Source organism: Hippocampus zosterae, chromosome 18, assembly GCF_025434085.1.
Source record: "Hippocampus zosterae strain Florida chromosome 18, ASM2543408v3, whole genome shotgun sequence".
NCBI classification, from domain to species: Eukaryota; Metazoa; Chordata; class Actinopteri; order Syngnathiformes; family Syngnathidae; genus Hippocampus; species Hippocampus zosterae.
In genome coordinates, this window is record NC_067468.1 from 5,564,525 (window position 1) to 5,581,702 (window position 17,178).

Here is a 17,178-nt window from a genome sequence, read left to right on the forward strand (position 1 = left end):
GTCCTGTCCTGTCCATGTAGAGATTTCTCATGTCGCTGACTATGTTCACATGCGTAAATAAAAAGAGTTACTGATATAATTCGTTCCCTCCATTCTCTGGGCTATCCCTGTTTGCACTGGGTTCAACTCAATCTTTGGTCAAACTACGTCTGCCTGCTAATGTGACGTGGAGACAATGCCCCCGTTTGGCTCATTCCACTTCCTCTCTCGCGTTTTGCAATCAGTGACAAAAACGGAGCATATGCTGAAACCCGCATCAAATATTTGATCGATGGTGATACATTCCTGCTTTAAGACTTTGGTTTATTTACGGATATATTGTCTCAATTTTTAAAAAGTGGAACATGACAATTTGGTTGTCGACGTGTTAAAATGTGATTTTGTTAATGCATGCTAACTGCACACATATGGACGTGTCCTTGAGCAAGTAACAAAGCATCTAATCACTTCTGATGAGCAGATTGGAACTGTGCATGATAGCAGCTGCCATCTGTTTAGCAATGCGTGGATCAATGAGGCAAAAAACAAAAAAATAATTATGGTCGAAAATCAAAGTGTCATTGCGAAAACTTTGTTCCTTCCTTTAAAATGTGATTGTCCTCACTCCATCTACACTCCTCCTAAGACTTTGTGACAGAGTAGATGTCAGTGGTCATGGAATACATTCCCGGTGCAAATGTTGTGGCAGTAGTAATAGTGGTGAGGGTGTCAGTTAAGTGACAAGGGTGAAGGACCCCCGGGGAATAGCTTTCTTCAATACTTGGTTCTCCAGTTCAAGGTCAAAGATCAAGCAAGAAGCATCATGTATGGGCAAGAGTTGCACTGGGGTGTGCTCGGATGTCATTAACCCTGGTCATTTCCAATGAGCATATCTCTCTCTCTCTTTTTTTTTTTTTTTTTTTTTTTGGCCGTTGAGGTAAGAAGTAGCTGAAATTTCCCGATTCTTCCTTGGTCACATGCTTTTAATTTTACCGAAATTACACAAGGGTTTGGAAATTGTTGAGCCATGTCCAATCTTAATCCTAAATGTTGCCCGAGTGGAGAAAGTCACACTAAGTCATGTCATGTATTGTAGTACGGGGAAGATTACACTATGAGCATTATATTATGTGGCTTGACATTTTTTTAAATAGACGCAACATCTATTTTAAAATAAAAAATATATATATTTATATCCAAATAATTTCATTCAACCACTTGACAAAATAAAAGTAAATTCAACACACCCTTTTTTTCTGTGTATGAGACACAACTGTCCAAACAAAACCAGCTTACTGTGCTCCGAACTTTGGCCCATGTCGGCCAAAGGATGTCAAATACCGGTTCCTTTTTTGGAGACATCTGGAAACTGTTGTTAATGTTGTTGTTGTTGTTTTTTTTTTTTTTTTAAGCACGAGGTTTTAACATTCATTCATTCATTCATTTTCAGAAACGGTTAATGAACCGTGCTGGAACCTATCCCTGTCTTCGGACAGTAGGCAAGGGACACCCTGAACTGGTTGCCAGCCAATCGCAGGGCACACAAAAACAAACAACCATTCGCGCTCACACTCACACCTAGGGACAATTAGGAGTGTTAAATCAGCTTGCCATGCATGTTTTTGGAATATGGGAAGAAACCGGAGTACCCGGAGAAAACCTACGCAGGCCTTGGGGGAACATGGCTTCAGGATCGCTCAGTATAGACTCCACCGTGCTGCGCTTCAAAGACTTCCATGCAGTGGTGCATGAACTGGGTGGTTTCTAAAAATGTCCTATTGCGCCCCAGTTTTATAACGACCTATGAGAGAGGAATAGCATGCTTGTTTGGAGGAGACGTTGGTAAAACTAACAGGCCACTTGTTAATTATATTCACCCTGCAAGGCACAAGCACACGTGCAGACATGGTGCAGCTGTAGTGTAAATGCAGTGCATGTTGATCAGGTTTATTGATTAGCTGCGATTAGCTGGCAAACAGTTCAGGGTGTCCCCTGCCTTCTGTTCGAAGACAGCTTCGATAAGATTCTTTGTGAGAGCTATTACAACATTCCATCCATGACCTTGTATTTTTTCCTCATCATAGAAAACATACTAAGCGCCAATGAAAGCGACAGAGGATGTAAACAAAATGCCAGCACTTTGTTTACTCTCTTGTGCTTGATCGTGTTTTGCGTGTACATCACTCTCTGACCAAAAGGGGTCAATTGGAGGAGCATGAGAGAAACGGCGAAGATAAGATAAGACACCCCTTTAAGCACCTCTACATCCATTAAGGGGGAGATTATAGCTTCAGAGCTAGTTATTTTTGTCATTCTATTCATGGAGATTGTGCTGAAAATCCAGAAGTGTGGCCCCTTTGGTTTCAATTTCCTCCCTAATAAATTCACAAGCTTTTATCCCTTGTCTCAATATAATGGCAAATTAAAATTCATTGAGTTTCAGCATGTTCATTAGGCTCTGGAGGCGAGCTCTCTCTCTCTCAGAGGATGTGGTGCTTTAGTAGCACTTGTCTTCCTCAAATGAATGACAAATCAAGTGTCAGTGGAGAATGGAGATCAAGTGTGAACTTGTTTTGTATATATGTTCAGTGGATGTCTGTTTCATGTTTATGAACACAGACATATCCAAAGTAAAAGTCAACATTTTGGATGAAATTCAAGACTTTCGGATTTCATTGGGAGCAGGTCATTTACTATGACAATAAAAAGGAGCAGATGCAATACTTTGAGGGGACTTACATTAGTTTTTTTTTCCCCAAAGGAATGTCAAAATAGCCTTCATTCTATGTTGCATGTCCATAAAAATACATTTCAGGACAAACAATTGAATTAGAAAGTAATAAAAAATATTCACTAAACCAGACCCATTCCCATGAACGGCCTATGTGGAGGCGTGGCCACCCACCAAGATGCACTGCAAGAAGTGAATCTGCAAGTTTTTGGTGTGTTGCACTGAGTCCTATGGCAGGGAAAAGTTTGCACATACGGTCTGTGTTTATGTGTGCCTTGCGATTGGCTGACAACCAGTTCATGGCGTCTGCTGCCCGAAGGCAGCTGGGATAGGCTCCAGCACCTTTGTGAGGATATGCAGCTCATATTACAGATGCATGGGTAAATATACGCCCTTTAGACATCTAAAATGAAGATCAAATTTATTCAACTTTTTTTCACATTTTCATTTCTGCTGCAGACACCTGTTGAACCAGGTGGTCCGTTCAATGTAATATGTCTGCCAGAGCGGACATGGCCATTGAATTACCCGTAAAATCAACAAATGGTACTCTCAAAATTAAGATTGAATGACATAACAGATTCAAAAACAACGGTCTGGTATCAATCCAATGAGGTCTGACTTGATGATGCATCTCCAGGGAGCAAATACCTTCACTTTGCGGGGCGGGGGGTTACATACTCAAGATGGTGTCTACTCTAAAAAGTAGCATTCAAGACTTGAATAGGAGCGGCAGTGCTGTGTGAAGAGAATATATGGACCAAAAAATATACTCTTTGGAGGATATTAAGAAATCCCCCCCACCACACACACACACACACACACACGCACACACACACACACACACACACACACACACACACACACACACACACACACACACACACACACACACACACCCTTACATTTCTTGTACCCCCCATTAGGTCACATCGTCTGGGAAGGTCCTGCACTAAACTAAACCCAGTCAGGTTTTGACAAGACCTACTCTGATGTATTAACTTCCATAAAATGTGATATCAACAAAGTAATCATCCCTCTAATGTGATAAGGCTTTTACCATCTTGTACTGTGGGAAAAACTGTCAAAGAAAACACCAGCGTAAAATGGAAAAAAAAAAGAAGTTGATCAGGTCTTAGCCGAGTGTGTGAGACTTGCTCTACATGCGTGTGTGTCATTTAATGGCGGGTGAATGAGAACGTGTCTGTGCGTAGGGGTTGGAAGGTGATGAGAAAAAATCAAGGACAGCCGCCCGTGTGCTTTTGCGAACTCTTTTAGGTCAGTCTTGCATTTTAATAAGGGCTACTGAATACCACTGTTTCATCCCCTGGGGAAGCCAAACACACACAAGCACACATGGGCATGCACGCACGCACACGCATACACAACCACACAAAGATCTTTGAGCATGTATGCAACCAAAGTACGCAGGCCAGTGCTGGAAAAAAATATATTTCCCCTTTTTATGAAGCCTTTCAAAAGCTCCGATGCAACCAATTACGGCTACCTTCAAAAGTCACATTATTAGTGAAATACAGTGCACCTCTTTGCAATGTAAGTGTCACATGATCTTATCTTTGAGTAGCGAGACACTCAAAGACACGAGCGAGTAGCGAGGGTGGGGTGGTCAATCAGCTATACATTTCAGAATCAGAATCAGAATCATCTTTATTGGCCAAGTATGTAGAACACACAAGGAATTTGTCTCCGGTATTTCAAATCTATGCAAGTACAGCATATGTACGGTATACACATAGAAAGTGCATGTATGTTTACTCTACAGGCCTAGCTTGCAAATGCCGATGTGAACAAAATATGTTGACCTTTTAAGCTGACAAGTGTGTAATATGATTGCATCCGTCTCCCATTCTATTTTCTTGAGATGTGTTTCTGCATCGCATCTTGTGAAAGGGATCAGATTGGCTGTGATACCGCTTGACTTTTTAAGCAACATGAAACAGTGCAACGTTACTGATGGAAGATAAATCCACTCTGATTAGCTTTGCTTTCTTCCTTACGTTTGCTGTTCACCCCGCCCAAATTACATTCTTGCTGCAATTATAATCTGTCACAACCTTCTGATAGACTTGCATTATTGGCTCTGCTGAGTCAATAACCCTGACTTCACGATCACCAAAGATGTGTCTTGTCCATGTGCAGTACATACTCGAGTGTTAATTAACATCTGTGCACACAAGAAAATATATGACACCTTATCTGTTCTCATATGCATTATTATAATTAAAACTCATTCAGTACCAGCCAATTCTGGACCAAGTCTGAAAAGACGTTTAAAACGTCGTTGGGAGTAAATGAGTTTTAATCAGTATGCCATTTAATTAGGAAAAAAAAAGGATTATTGTATTGCTTTAGCCTTGAATTTAACCCCCGCCCCCGCCTCGTGCAATTACTTTTTTGCTTTCATATGTTCCTTACACAGGACGCAAACTTAAGCAAAGTAGCCTCCCAGCTCAACATCGCCGCATTATTGGAATTGCCCAATGCGTATTGACAGTAGCATTTCATGAATTAAAGTGGACAAAGCCGACTCAATTCAATCAATAGCGGCCCCCAGTGGAGCCCTTGCGCAACGTGCGCCAGAACCTGCAAAGTAGGGCAGATAGCAAGACAGAGATAAAGTGACAAAGAGAACAACACCTGAAAATTTAAAGTAGAGAAGATGACAGCAGGCAGAGGAGAACAAATGAAGGGACTCACTTGAGAAAGAGGCAAGAATCTTGGAAGGAGCTGAATATGGGAATGAATGTGAACATCAGGTGATGAAATACAGCAGTCCGCCATTTCTCACTCACACAACTCCATGAGGAGCGCTCTACAAGGCTAGTATGTAGTCACACTCCCCACCAAAACCCAAACAAATTGGTGGCTGACGAGCTTCCCGGAATCGTGTTTGACCTTTTACTGTTGGTTCCAGTGTAGTTTGCTCAACAAGTCTGAGCTTTTCCTCTTTTCTTCAATATCCACCACGGACACACGGGGATCCAACCAACCATTCAATTGATTTAGACTTGAAATATTCAACTGCTGTATGTGTATGCTTGAGGTGGCCAATCTGCAAGGAAATTGCATTTGTCACTTCACCGCCATTGAAAGAAGCCCTAACGTGCTTTTCAGGGGGTATTGCCTCAGCTGTAGTGAAAACACTCACCGGTGCATACCTGAAAATATTGCCTCGCCATGCTTCTGCAAGAGCCTCATGAATATTGTAAGTACAGTGAAACTCCTCTACAACAAAACATATATGGGCGAAAATACCCCCTAGTGTGAAAAAAATCTTCATGCATTAACACCATTCCCACTCTCTTGCCCCGCATACAACGAAAAAAACACTGTTGCATTATACAAAATCTTTTACTCTGCTCTTTCCTCGCAACAAGATTCACTACAACGAAGTCTAATCCAACAGCGACCTCTACTGCTTCGTTCGTAAACGGCAACAGCATCCACCACACTGATTTACACATGTGCAGTAGTCCAGGAAGTATTTGTTATCGTTAGTTTCAGATTCAGCAAGAACGTTGCATTGCTAGAATGGCTACAAAATGGACCTTTAGATGTCAACCAGCTAAGACAAGAAGAGCTCTGTTGCTGGAAGACAGGGTAAAAGTGATCAAAATTAAAGACAGAGGAAGCAAAATAAGACATCCAAGAAATTGATGTAAGTGAAAGTGAATGCTGATCGTAAATTTTGCCAATTATTTCCTTTTTTTTTTCCTTTCTACACTGACCATATAAAGTGTAAAATAAGTGTATGCTCATACTTATGCACGATTGTTGCATACGTTTGTGTGTGTGTGTGTGTGTGTTCACATACGGTTTTGTGTGTGTATGTGTGTGTGTGTGTGTGTGTGTTTGTTTACATCTGATATCAAATTTGCTACAGTGAAAAAACCCCTGTTGTGAAAAATGTCTTGCTGCAAACATGATTTCGTTGTAGAGGAGTTTAAACACTGGGATATTCTGAGAATATGATTTGTATTTTTTTTTAAATTATAAGTATGAAAAAGTGAACATTATAGTAGAACTTGACTATACCCCTGTAAAATGACATGATGTGATCTTTTTGGCCATGTGTGAACCCTGGAAATGTTACACGATTGTTTTTTTTAGTTGGATTGCATGCTGCTATTGATGCTGGTTGAATGTTACCAAATATGTGAACGAGATTCACCAAATAATTCTGCACATCTCCACAGCATCACGGTCTAGTTATGACCTTTAGGCTTATTGGTGACAGTTGCTTAATCGACCAGCCAAATGATGGCATATGACCAGCGCAACGTTCAACATAAGACAGGACTTTTTTTCAAATAACGCTAACAATGTCACTTGCCAATTCACGTATTCTGTCTCCTAGAAAATCTTTGTCAGAAAAGGCCCGTGCCACATCCACTTTTTCAGTTGGAGAAATTTCGGATTTTTTTTTTCAAACATGTCAGTCAGCACCAATGTTGTTCAATGTTGTTTTTTTTAGTTACTCTTGTCACAAATTCTGTCTCCCACACCCTTTCCAGGTTTCTGTTTTGTATTTTTCTGCCTCGACTGGAATGATTTTGCTTGTCGTGTCATACTTGTGACTGACTACATGACGGATTTTTATTCTGGTTGGAGCTCAGCTTGGTTTGAGGCACACAGCTGGGAAGCACCCTACTGCCTCCAATCTACCTGTCACACAGCTCACCCTGCTCAAGTCACCTTGTATTACTTGAAATTTTCCATGCTGCCATTCCTTCTTTTTTTTTTGGGCAACTTGGAAAAACATGAATTTGCGCGCTTGACGCTGGCATGGCCTCTGGCACTACCAACTATGTGTATCCGATTTCTTTTTGAGGAAGTCTGTAATTTGTGTTTTCAATCTTTCCTTGAAGGAACCTGGAGGAAACTCCCTTTTCAATGCAGTATTTATTTGTTCTCAACAACCATGTGAACTTGCACCCAATATGGAATTCTATGGCTGGCTGCCAGGGTGTTTTCATCTTTCCACTTAGTCTTTCTCTAGCGTATTCCATCTGTGTAGCCTGTGTCACTAATCTACATGTCTGCAGTTGGACAGCGTGTTAAAATTTAGACATGCTAAAATGCTTTTTCAGGCTCTGGTAATGGGTCGCTGGTTGATTGACAGGCCTATTCTCTTCTCCTCCTGAGTGACAAGTCTGCAGTCGCCGCTGCAACGCAGGAAATTAGAGTGGAATTACAATAGCAACCGTGTCACCTCCTCTGGGGAAAGCGAAAGGAAAACACAATATCGGTTCCCTTTCACACACATATACAACACACACGTATCTGAATTATGGTTTGCCTGTTGCCCTTCCAGAGAATACCTTGTTAAACTTGTCTTGCCGAACTCAATCCATCTTTTGTCTTAGCATAATGAATCTCATGCGAGTTGGCTAATGATTGCGATTTTACTTCAGCCGTGTGGCAATGTGAGCACGAGGAGAGGCCAGATTGTTCCGTTCATGTCCTGTCGGAAATTTTGGATGTGAGTGAAGTGTTTGCTGGAAAGAACTATGAAGACTTAAATATTTTATTGCACGGATAGGCAACTTGAGGATGTTTTTTTTTTTTTTTTTTTTGTGGTGGCGTGGATGATATGAAGGACAAACATAGCTCAAAGCTCTGGAACAACCTACCTCCGGACCTTCAAAACTGCACACCTCTTTCCACTTTCAAGTCCCGTCTAAAAACACACCTGTTCAGGATTGCCTACAACACATAGCTCTTCCATTTCCTATGTTTCTTATGATTGTATGTCCTGTTTTTACATAATATCTCGTTTACAAATTTTTACATTGTATTTTCTTATTGTCTGTACAGTGTCCTTGGGTGGCATGAAAGGCGCTTTTAAATAAAATGCATTATTATTATTATTATTATTATTATTATTATTATTATTATTATTATTATTATTAGGGCTAGCAAAAAAATAAACATAGCAGTGGACCCAAAAGCGAATGGAGACAGTCCATGGAATGCATGAAATGCGGAGCCAGGCTGGGCAGGGAGGCACAAATTGTATGCGCGTGCATCAGCATGGCCAAAATTCCACTCAAAATGCGTGAATCATCTGGCACCTGCTTGCAGATCAGCAGAGGTCTTATACACAGGAGGGAATTGCTGATCAATTGCGGGTGTGCGAACACCCCTCCGGAAATAAAAGCAATGGACAAACAGAAGAACTCTTGTAGCATGTTATCTAGAGAGGGAAGAAATTTCATCTGTGCTGTCTGATGCACATATCGCCCAGTTGACGATAAAGTTGTACTTGACTAGAAAAGGCCACAGGAAATGGACTCGACAAAATAAAGGCGCAAGCTAGAACAAATACACAGAAGGAAGTGAATCGGTGTCAAAACATCACAACAGTACATCACTAATTTGAACATTTCGAGTGAGTTTATTTTTGTGGACCCACTCCCCCAATCCCCCTGCACAATATGAGTTGATTTGCTGTTCAGCGGTTTTGTGCCATCCTTGAATGGCAATTTCAGTGCAAGAAAGCCCTTTTGGTAGGAAAACAAAATGACATGTTGTTGTTGTTTTCCTGTTTGTTTCAAAGCCTTTGTTGTTGGGTTAGGATCGTGTATCTTTTGTACATGCATTCACAAATGTTTTACCGAAAAAAATTAAGGTTTGATTTATAAATTTTGCATTACCCCATCAATCACTACTGAAAATGTTGTAATATTGTGCTTGCGTTGAAGCAATCGAACTGTCACTCATTGTGTGTGTGTGTGTGTGTGTGTCTGTTTAAGCTCTATTTACCGTACCCCTCCTGCCATTCTACTTTTATTGCCTGTGGTATGGAAGGCTGGTCTGTTTATGGTTTTGGGAAAGGCCCATGACAGCTCATCACGCCTTTTCTAAATTCTGACATGAAACCTCCCTTTTCGCCCACACCCTTTTCTCTTCCTCGCCATGATCAATCCAGACTAATTTAACCATGATAAAACCTCGGAGAAAACCACTCAAGGGCTGTTACATGCCACAGCAATTTTTAAGAGGGGGTGCATTTCCGTGACCATTACATGGCAAATTGGTTCACATCCCTCACAATTCAATTTATAGATAGAAAGCTCAAAATCTTCAGATTGGGAGGAATAACTATTGCTGGCATGCTATTTGAAGCCCTCGGGAAAGAAACAGAAACAAGAGACAGGGCACTTAGTGTCCAGACATAGTAGCGCGGTGTTTTTGTGGCAAAACAAGGTGAAAGGTTGAGGGCCGTGAGACAGATCCATCTCTTGGGTGTTAAGCAGCAGCTGGATGAGTGCACAGCCACCATAATGAACTCTATTGAAGGTGAGCAGGAGCCAGGTGGCGAGACTTTCATGAGTGGACAAAAGGCAATCAGCCTTGTGACCCCATTGTGTGTGTGAGTGAGTGAGTGAGTGAGTGAGTGAGTGAGTGAGAGAGAGAGAGAGAGAGAGAGAGAGAGAGAGAGAGAGAGAGAGAGAGAGAGAGAGAGAGAGAGAGAGAGAGAGAGAGAGAGAGAGAGAGAGAGAGAGAGAGAGAGAGAGAGAGAGAGAGAGAGAGAGAGAGAGAGAGAGAGAGAGAGAGAGAGAGAGAGAGAGAGAGAGAGAGAGAGAGAGAGAGAGAGAGAGAGAGAGAGAGATGCTCACTCTGATACAAGTAAAAAAGAAGGAATGTGTCCAAGATTGAAATGGTGTACGGTATTGGGAATTGTTTTTAGGAGAGCTGAAGTGTGCTGTTGTTGATGGATGAATGTCACAGCCTCCACAAACTAATATCTGATGAAAAGCCCCTCGAGCGTTGTTCATTTGGAGTCAATCCGAAAATGATCAACTTTTAAATTGATAGTTTGATTCCTCATCTTCATCCGCACCACAGGCTTTTGGAATTGCCGCGGAGCTATTTGTCTCCAACGCTGCATTCAACGATGCGTACGTTTGATTCTCCCAGTACGAGCTTCAGCGGTCGCCTGTTCAAATGAGTAATGACAAGTGCTATATTGTCCTAAAGATGTGTCATATCGCCAGCGAAAACATGGTGATTGTTGTCATCCCAGAGATGGCCTCCACAGCCTTAGCATGGCATTTCGTAGATAAACGACTACGTGTTTCACTACGTGTGTATTGGCCCGTGAATCTTCTTAACTGCAGCTCAACTAGGAAATGACACAAGTATACGGTCAAATCATTGTTTGTGACAGCAACCCACAATTGTTTGCTCTCCTAACAACCGCCACTGATGGGGTTTCCTTTTCCCCTCAAATTCTGGTTTTGCACTTATGGAGAGAGTTTGTTTCACACTGCTTCTCTTTCCACTGCTAAAATGTCATTAAGCCATACGGGAACCCGTAGATAAGTTTGGTTCATATTCTCTGTACTTAGCATCGCGGCTTTGCGCCTGCTTGTAGAATTGTTTTGTTAGCTCGGCGGTTTGAAACTCATGGTCATAATCGCGTTAAATTTTCTCTTCACCAATTGTTGCTATGCTTCACTAATTTTGACTGCACGAAAAGAATGCTGCTGGATGAATCTGCTACCTGGAAAATTGGCAAATGACTTTACAAAATTTCCAAAGTCGCCAAAACAGTTTTTCAGGGAGATATTTTTGTCATTGAAATAGGAATGTGTCAGGGTACCGTATTTTCCGCACTATAAGGCGCACCTAAAAGCATTTGTTTTTTTTCAAAAGCGGAGAGTAGGTCTTATAATACGATGCATCTTATGTATGGATCAATATTCAGATTTCTTGGACATAATATTTTAAATGTTCTGTAAAGTGCTTTATTCAAGCTGCAACAGTTGTTAAGGCTCTGTATAAATAAAGCTGTATTGAATATAATTGTATTCACTTTAGCGTAGCTCCATCTAGTGGCTGCATCACGCAACCTCAGTCACTATTGTAGCTTCTTTCTATGCACCTTATGTGGTGCGCCTTATATATGAACACTGTTTTAAAATAGGCCATTCATTGGAGGTGCGCCTTATACTCTGAAGCGCCTTATAGTGCAGTACAGTATTCAGATAACTCACTAGTCCATTCTGCTTCTGCTTGAATGATTTTACTCTCCATCTCTCTTTTATTGAATTTTAGCCCATTCTTCAATCCAAGAGCACTGCCACTCTCTGAATCCTATCGTACCACATATCGGTTTGCATTGCTCAACTTGGTTTCACTGGTTTTGAGAGTTGGTTCTGAGCACAGCCACCATGCAGTCAGTCACATACTTCTCAAATCATGTGCAGCAGTGACAATATCAGGAGATGTAAATTAACCCTTTTGGGGACAGCGGTCACGACAGTGGACAGTTTATCATGTTATCGGGTTACAGGTTATCATGATTGGTGCATGAAAGGGTTGAACAACTTAATTGTCCGCACTTCTTATGCCTTGTGTTGTATTTTTTTGTTCTGTTATTTTGACTTCAAGATGGGGCCGCGAGAGATACTTTTTGTTCTTCTACTTTCTTCCTTTCAGAACTTTGCTGCTGTAAATTGGGAATTTTTCCATTGTGTGACGAATAAATGTTTTCTTATTCTTATGGTTTGAGCAGTCATAGTGTGTGAGCAATATATCTGATACCCCACCTTGTCAACAGGTTAGATATGAAGGTGCTCACATGTTCTGTTGTACTAAAGAAGTTATCATCCTCTTAACAACACTTCTTTGCCCTGCCAATCCAGCAAATCAGGAACTGAGTGAGTTTTATCGGCACTGCACTGCTCCCTCTGAAGGCCTGCTCTCAGGAAATGGAGGTGGAAGCGAGTGATTAGGGCACCGCTGGTTATCAGATACACAGTAGTGGCTCTGGGATATTACTTGGTGAAAAATTCTAAGTCGGACATCTGGCAAAAAACCCCAAAACAAAACAAATAAAAAAAACATACCGGTACCTGGAGAGTCACTTCAGATGTGCGAAGGCATGGTTAACTTACAAAAATTGCATGCAGCTGTTCTCACCATCGCCAAAATAGATAACCAATTACGGAGTCATTTGGTTAAAGAGGATATGTTATTCACAAAGTACGCTTTCTCCATAACACTTGCTGTGATGAATAATTAGGGCGCAAACAATAGACAGAAGGGCCAGTGAAACTGAGAAGCTACCCATTCCGAAGAGACAACAAAGACAAACTGTGAGTTCAGTCCAGAATCCCAACACCATCGCTCTGTAACAACGCTTCTTGCATGACAGACTCTGCATATTCCAGGCAATTAATCTTTTCCTCATGCACGTTATTGGAATGAATTCTGTTAACCATATTTCCAAGCCCAGCATATTTTCACTGAGCTTTATGATTCTCTGGCTTGTGTTTAATTAGCATCGTCATTACCATAGAAGCTCATTGTATTACTGATGTTGATATGGTTGTAATTGGCGTTATCGTGTTGTCCTATGGCTTCATTTTTAAGACCTTATTCTGTGGACAATACGTGTCTGGAATTAATTACTTTTCAATATCAGGTGCTGACTTCGTACCCTGTCTTCACCGTCAACCATTTTGTTGATGGATATATTTGTGAGATCAATTTAGAAGCACATTTCCTTCTTTCCATCAAAGTACAGAAGGTGTTGCATTGTAACACACATTCGCCATTTTCTCTCTCTGTTTAATCCTTTCACCACTGGCTGTTGACTTCGAAGTTGCTCTCCCAATGTGAAACTAAACTTAAGGGAAAGTTTGAAAATGTTTTTAACAGCCCCCTGTATATATGTGTTCACACATGTGTGTGTGTGTGTGTGATGATTTATTCTAAATTAAGCCCATGTAATTACATGCAAGGCGGCCCGGTAGTCCAGTGGTTAGCACGTCGGCTTCACAGTGCAGAGGTACCGGGTTCGATTCCAGCTCCGGCCTACTTGTGTGGAGTTTGCATGTTCTCCCCGGGCCTGCGTGGGTTTTCTCCGGGTGCTCCGGTTTCCTCCCACATTCCAAAAACATGCGTGGCAGGCTGATTGAACACTCTAAATTGTCCCTAGGTGTGAGTGTGAGTGCGAATGGTTGTTCGTTTCTGTGTGCCCTGCGATTGGCTGGCAACCGATTCAGGGTGTCCCCCGCCTACTGCCCGAAGACAGCTGGGATAGGCTCCAGCACCCCCCGCGACCCTAGTGAGGATCAAGCGGCTCGGAAGATGAATGAATGAATGAATGAATAATTACATGCACATTGTTGTGTATATTTTGTATAAAATCATTTTGTTGCGCTTGATTCATGACATCAATAATAGCACCTTTCTAGTCATGATTTTTCACCAAACGTACCAGTAAGTTGTCATGACTCCAGAGGCAAGGAAAAAAAAATCTCTCATTATTTTTCCTTATCTTGGACACCAGAAATGAATGTCAAGTTTCAGAGCATTGTACCTGAGTAGGTTGATGAGGACACTTTTTTTTTTCTTATGCAATACGGTGCCTAATCATGTCAGGTTTTGTAAGGTGATGAGGTGTATTATGAATTCAATGCAAAATGGTCCCCAAAATCCAGCACAACCCATCTCTTTCAGTGATTACTGTTCGGATCATTTCCTAATTGTTTATGACATCCAACAAGGAAAATTCAGACAGATGTCATGAGTTATTGTCGTTACCAGTCAGGAAGCATTATGCAACTTTAATGATGGCTTTTGTCAAGCTTGACTTGATTCTCCTCGAGGATGATGTGGCTTTCTTCCATGAAGTTTGAGCTACGTCCTCAAAATATTGATTCCGGCACACTCCTCTGTTGCTTTGTAGAAAAAAAGTTGTGCGGAAAACACAATGGATGATGTGGATCCCACACCAAGAGTAGCTAGCATTTAACGCTACCCAACATATGCTACTGAATATGAGCACTTTTATAATTAACGGCAGTACATAAAGGATGAGACAATGTTGTTAAAAATATTAACAATAATAGTTTTCACATGGTTGTTTTCACATTTCCTTTTTGCCACTGACGTGGGAGGTTCAACTGTTGTCGCCTGTTCTATATTGTGGGGCACTTTAATTAGTCAGAGAAAAATGGGTTCTATGCTGAAGGGGTATATTGTATTTCACAGTTTTTTAAAATAATACGACCAAAGTTTGTTTTTGGTTCACCCCAAACTGTTCCGCAGCTTATTCACACAGTGTATCGAATTTGTCAGTGTCATTCTTCCATAACAGTCTTGTTGTACAACAGGAGTTTTGAAGCCTCTTCCAGTTTAGATTGAAATGACTAATTGTTGGAAATTTTGTTGGACAGATTGATATGGGGACAAAGGCTAAAAAGAGTCGAACAATCCCTAATCTTGGCACCTTTTCTTCATTGTCCGTGGAGCGAATGTTGTCTCATCCAATCCAAAACATTCTTGTTTTTTGCTGTTTGGACACAGTGAATACAGAGTACGACAGCAGTGATGAAGAAAATGTCTAGTTCAACTTCAATGTTAGACTTCATTTTTTGTTGTTGTTGTATGAGTTCCGACTGCATTCTCATGAGAATAAATTGAATATTTCAATCTGTCCTTCATCCTCTTTGTGGACACATGCACAGCCCACAGCGCTCACGCTCGCTGTATTCTGTAGCTCTTCCTCTCCCTCTGGTTTGGTTCTCAGAACAATTTACAGTGACAGCAGCAGAAGTCAACAGATTGCAACGCCTACTCGTATTCCTCAGCTCATTAACATTCTGACAGTGCAGTTCTTGTTCCAGCGCCACACCACCCTCGGCACCCTGTCCCTGACTTTATGCTTTAACCTATTTTTAAATGAATAGGTTATATATATATATATATATGTATATATATATATATATATATATATATATATACATATATATATGTATATATATATATATATATATACTACCGGGCCACCCATATATAAAAGATATATATATATATATATATATATAATGGGTGGCCCGGTAGTCCAGTGGTTAGCACGTCGGCTTCACAGTGCAGAGGTACCGGGTTCGATTCCAGAACCGGCCTCCCTGTGTGGAGTTTGCATGTTCTCCCCGGGCCTGCGTGGGTTTTCTCCGGGTGCTCCGGTTTCCTCCCACATTCCAAAAACATGCGTGGCAGGCTGATTGAACACTCTAAATTGTCCCTGGGCGTGAGTGTGAGTGTGAATGGTTGTTCGTTTCTGTGTGCCCTGCGATTGGCTGGCAACCGATTCAGGGTGTCCCCCGCCTACTGCCCGAAGACAGCTGGGATAGGCTCCAGCACCCCCCGCGACCCTCGTGAGGATCAAGCGGCTCGGAAGATGAATGAATGAATGAAATATAAATATATATATATATATATATATATATATATATATATATATATATATATATATATATATATATATTATAAGCACACGAGGGCCGTATGAAGCCCACTGGCTTTTTTCCTCACAATTCTTCTATGCTACAAGACATTTTCAAACAATTTTTCCTTTGAAAGGTTCAACTCTTTCAAATGTGCTTTCCTGACAAGTACTTTGCTGTAACTTGACTGCTCGAATGTTTTATCTGCAAGAGAAGAGGCAGGTTATCAGGGTCTTATCATGATCCTTGAAATATTTTCTGCCTCAAGGCCTCACACGGCATTGTTTTTTTGTATTTTTTTTTGTAAACCAAAGAGTGAGGTAGTATCCTCCAGTGCAGTGTCTTGTGTGGTTTACGCACACCATATTACAGCCGTGTTTCTGCCTCTGACTTGCTATTTTTGGTGCTATTGTTATTGCTTGCTGTAATGTTAGTTAGGCATAGCACGTTCTCTCCTTTTATGCTTGTCACATTTACGTAATTATGTATTCATCTAATTTACACTGCAGTTCCCACAGAATAATACACAATTTACTTTTGATCTTATCCAAAACACGGTCAGCATACTAACACTGTGATCCACACAATCTGTTGAGCAAAAAAGTCCAAATATGCTGGCAAGCATACATGACTTAATATTTCTTGCCAAAGCAGAGCCACGTACACATAGGTGTGCAAATTGTCCAGTGGCTTTGGACACAGTGCGGCCCGCATCTGGTTCTCCAGTTGATAACCCAGCATTAGGGCATAAACACTGTCTACGAGCATATTCATATTCAACTGCACTAAACCATATTTTGCCCGTTATATATCCAGCATGACACGCTCTCTGTGTTACATCCTGTCGGCTAAATACTGTCATGTATGGAATATGTTGATTGTGTGATGCACGGGATGCTGTTACCCTACCCTGCATATTGCTTTCTGGCTTCTGTTACGTTCTCCGTCTGTCACACATCTACCCACACGGTCACGTGTCCCCAGAACCATCTCGCACAAACAATATGGAAGAGCAAAGAGCAATTGTAAAGTGCCGTAATGGTTGTGTGTTTGGCTTTGGCCCTCGTCTATTGCTGCCTCGACAAGATAGACAGAGCCAGCCTGCCATGCGGCGGGTCATGACGCCTCACCTCATATATAAATGACTTTTCAAATCTCCAAACATGTCGTGTTTGTAGTGGGTTGAAGGTACTGTTTGTTGGT

At 41.3% G+C, this 17,178-nt stretch overlaps 2 protein-coding genes across 3 annotated transcripts in view; one reads left to right on the top strand and one right to left on the bottom strand.

Annotated features, from left to right (window-relative positions):
- Positions 1–17,178, bottom strand: part of prkab1a (protein kinase, AMP-activated, beta 1 non-catalytic subunit, a) — a 306,897-nt gene that overhangs the window by 133,583 nt on the left and 156,136 nt on the right. The gene's annotated exons all lie outside the window — the stretch shown is intronic.
- LOC127590806 (leucine-rich repeat transmembrane neuronal protein 4) overlaps positions 1–17,178 on the top strand; it is an 85,096-nt gene that overhangs the window by 39,086 nt on the left and 28,832 nt on the right. The window lies entirely within an intron of this gene.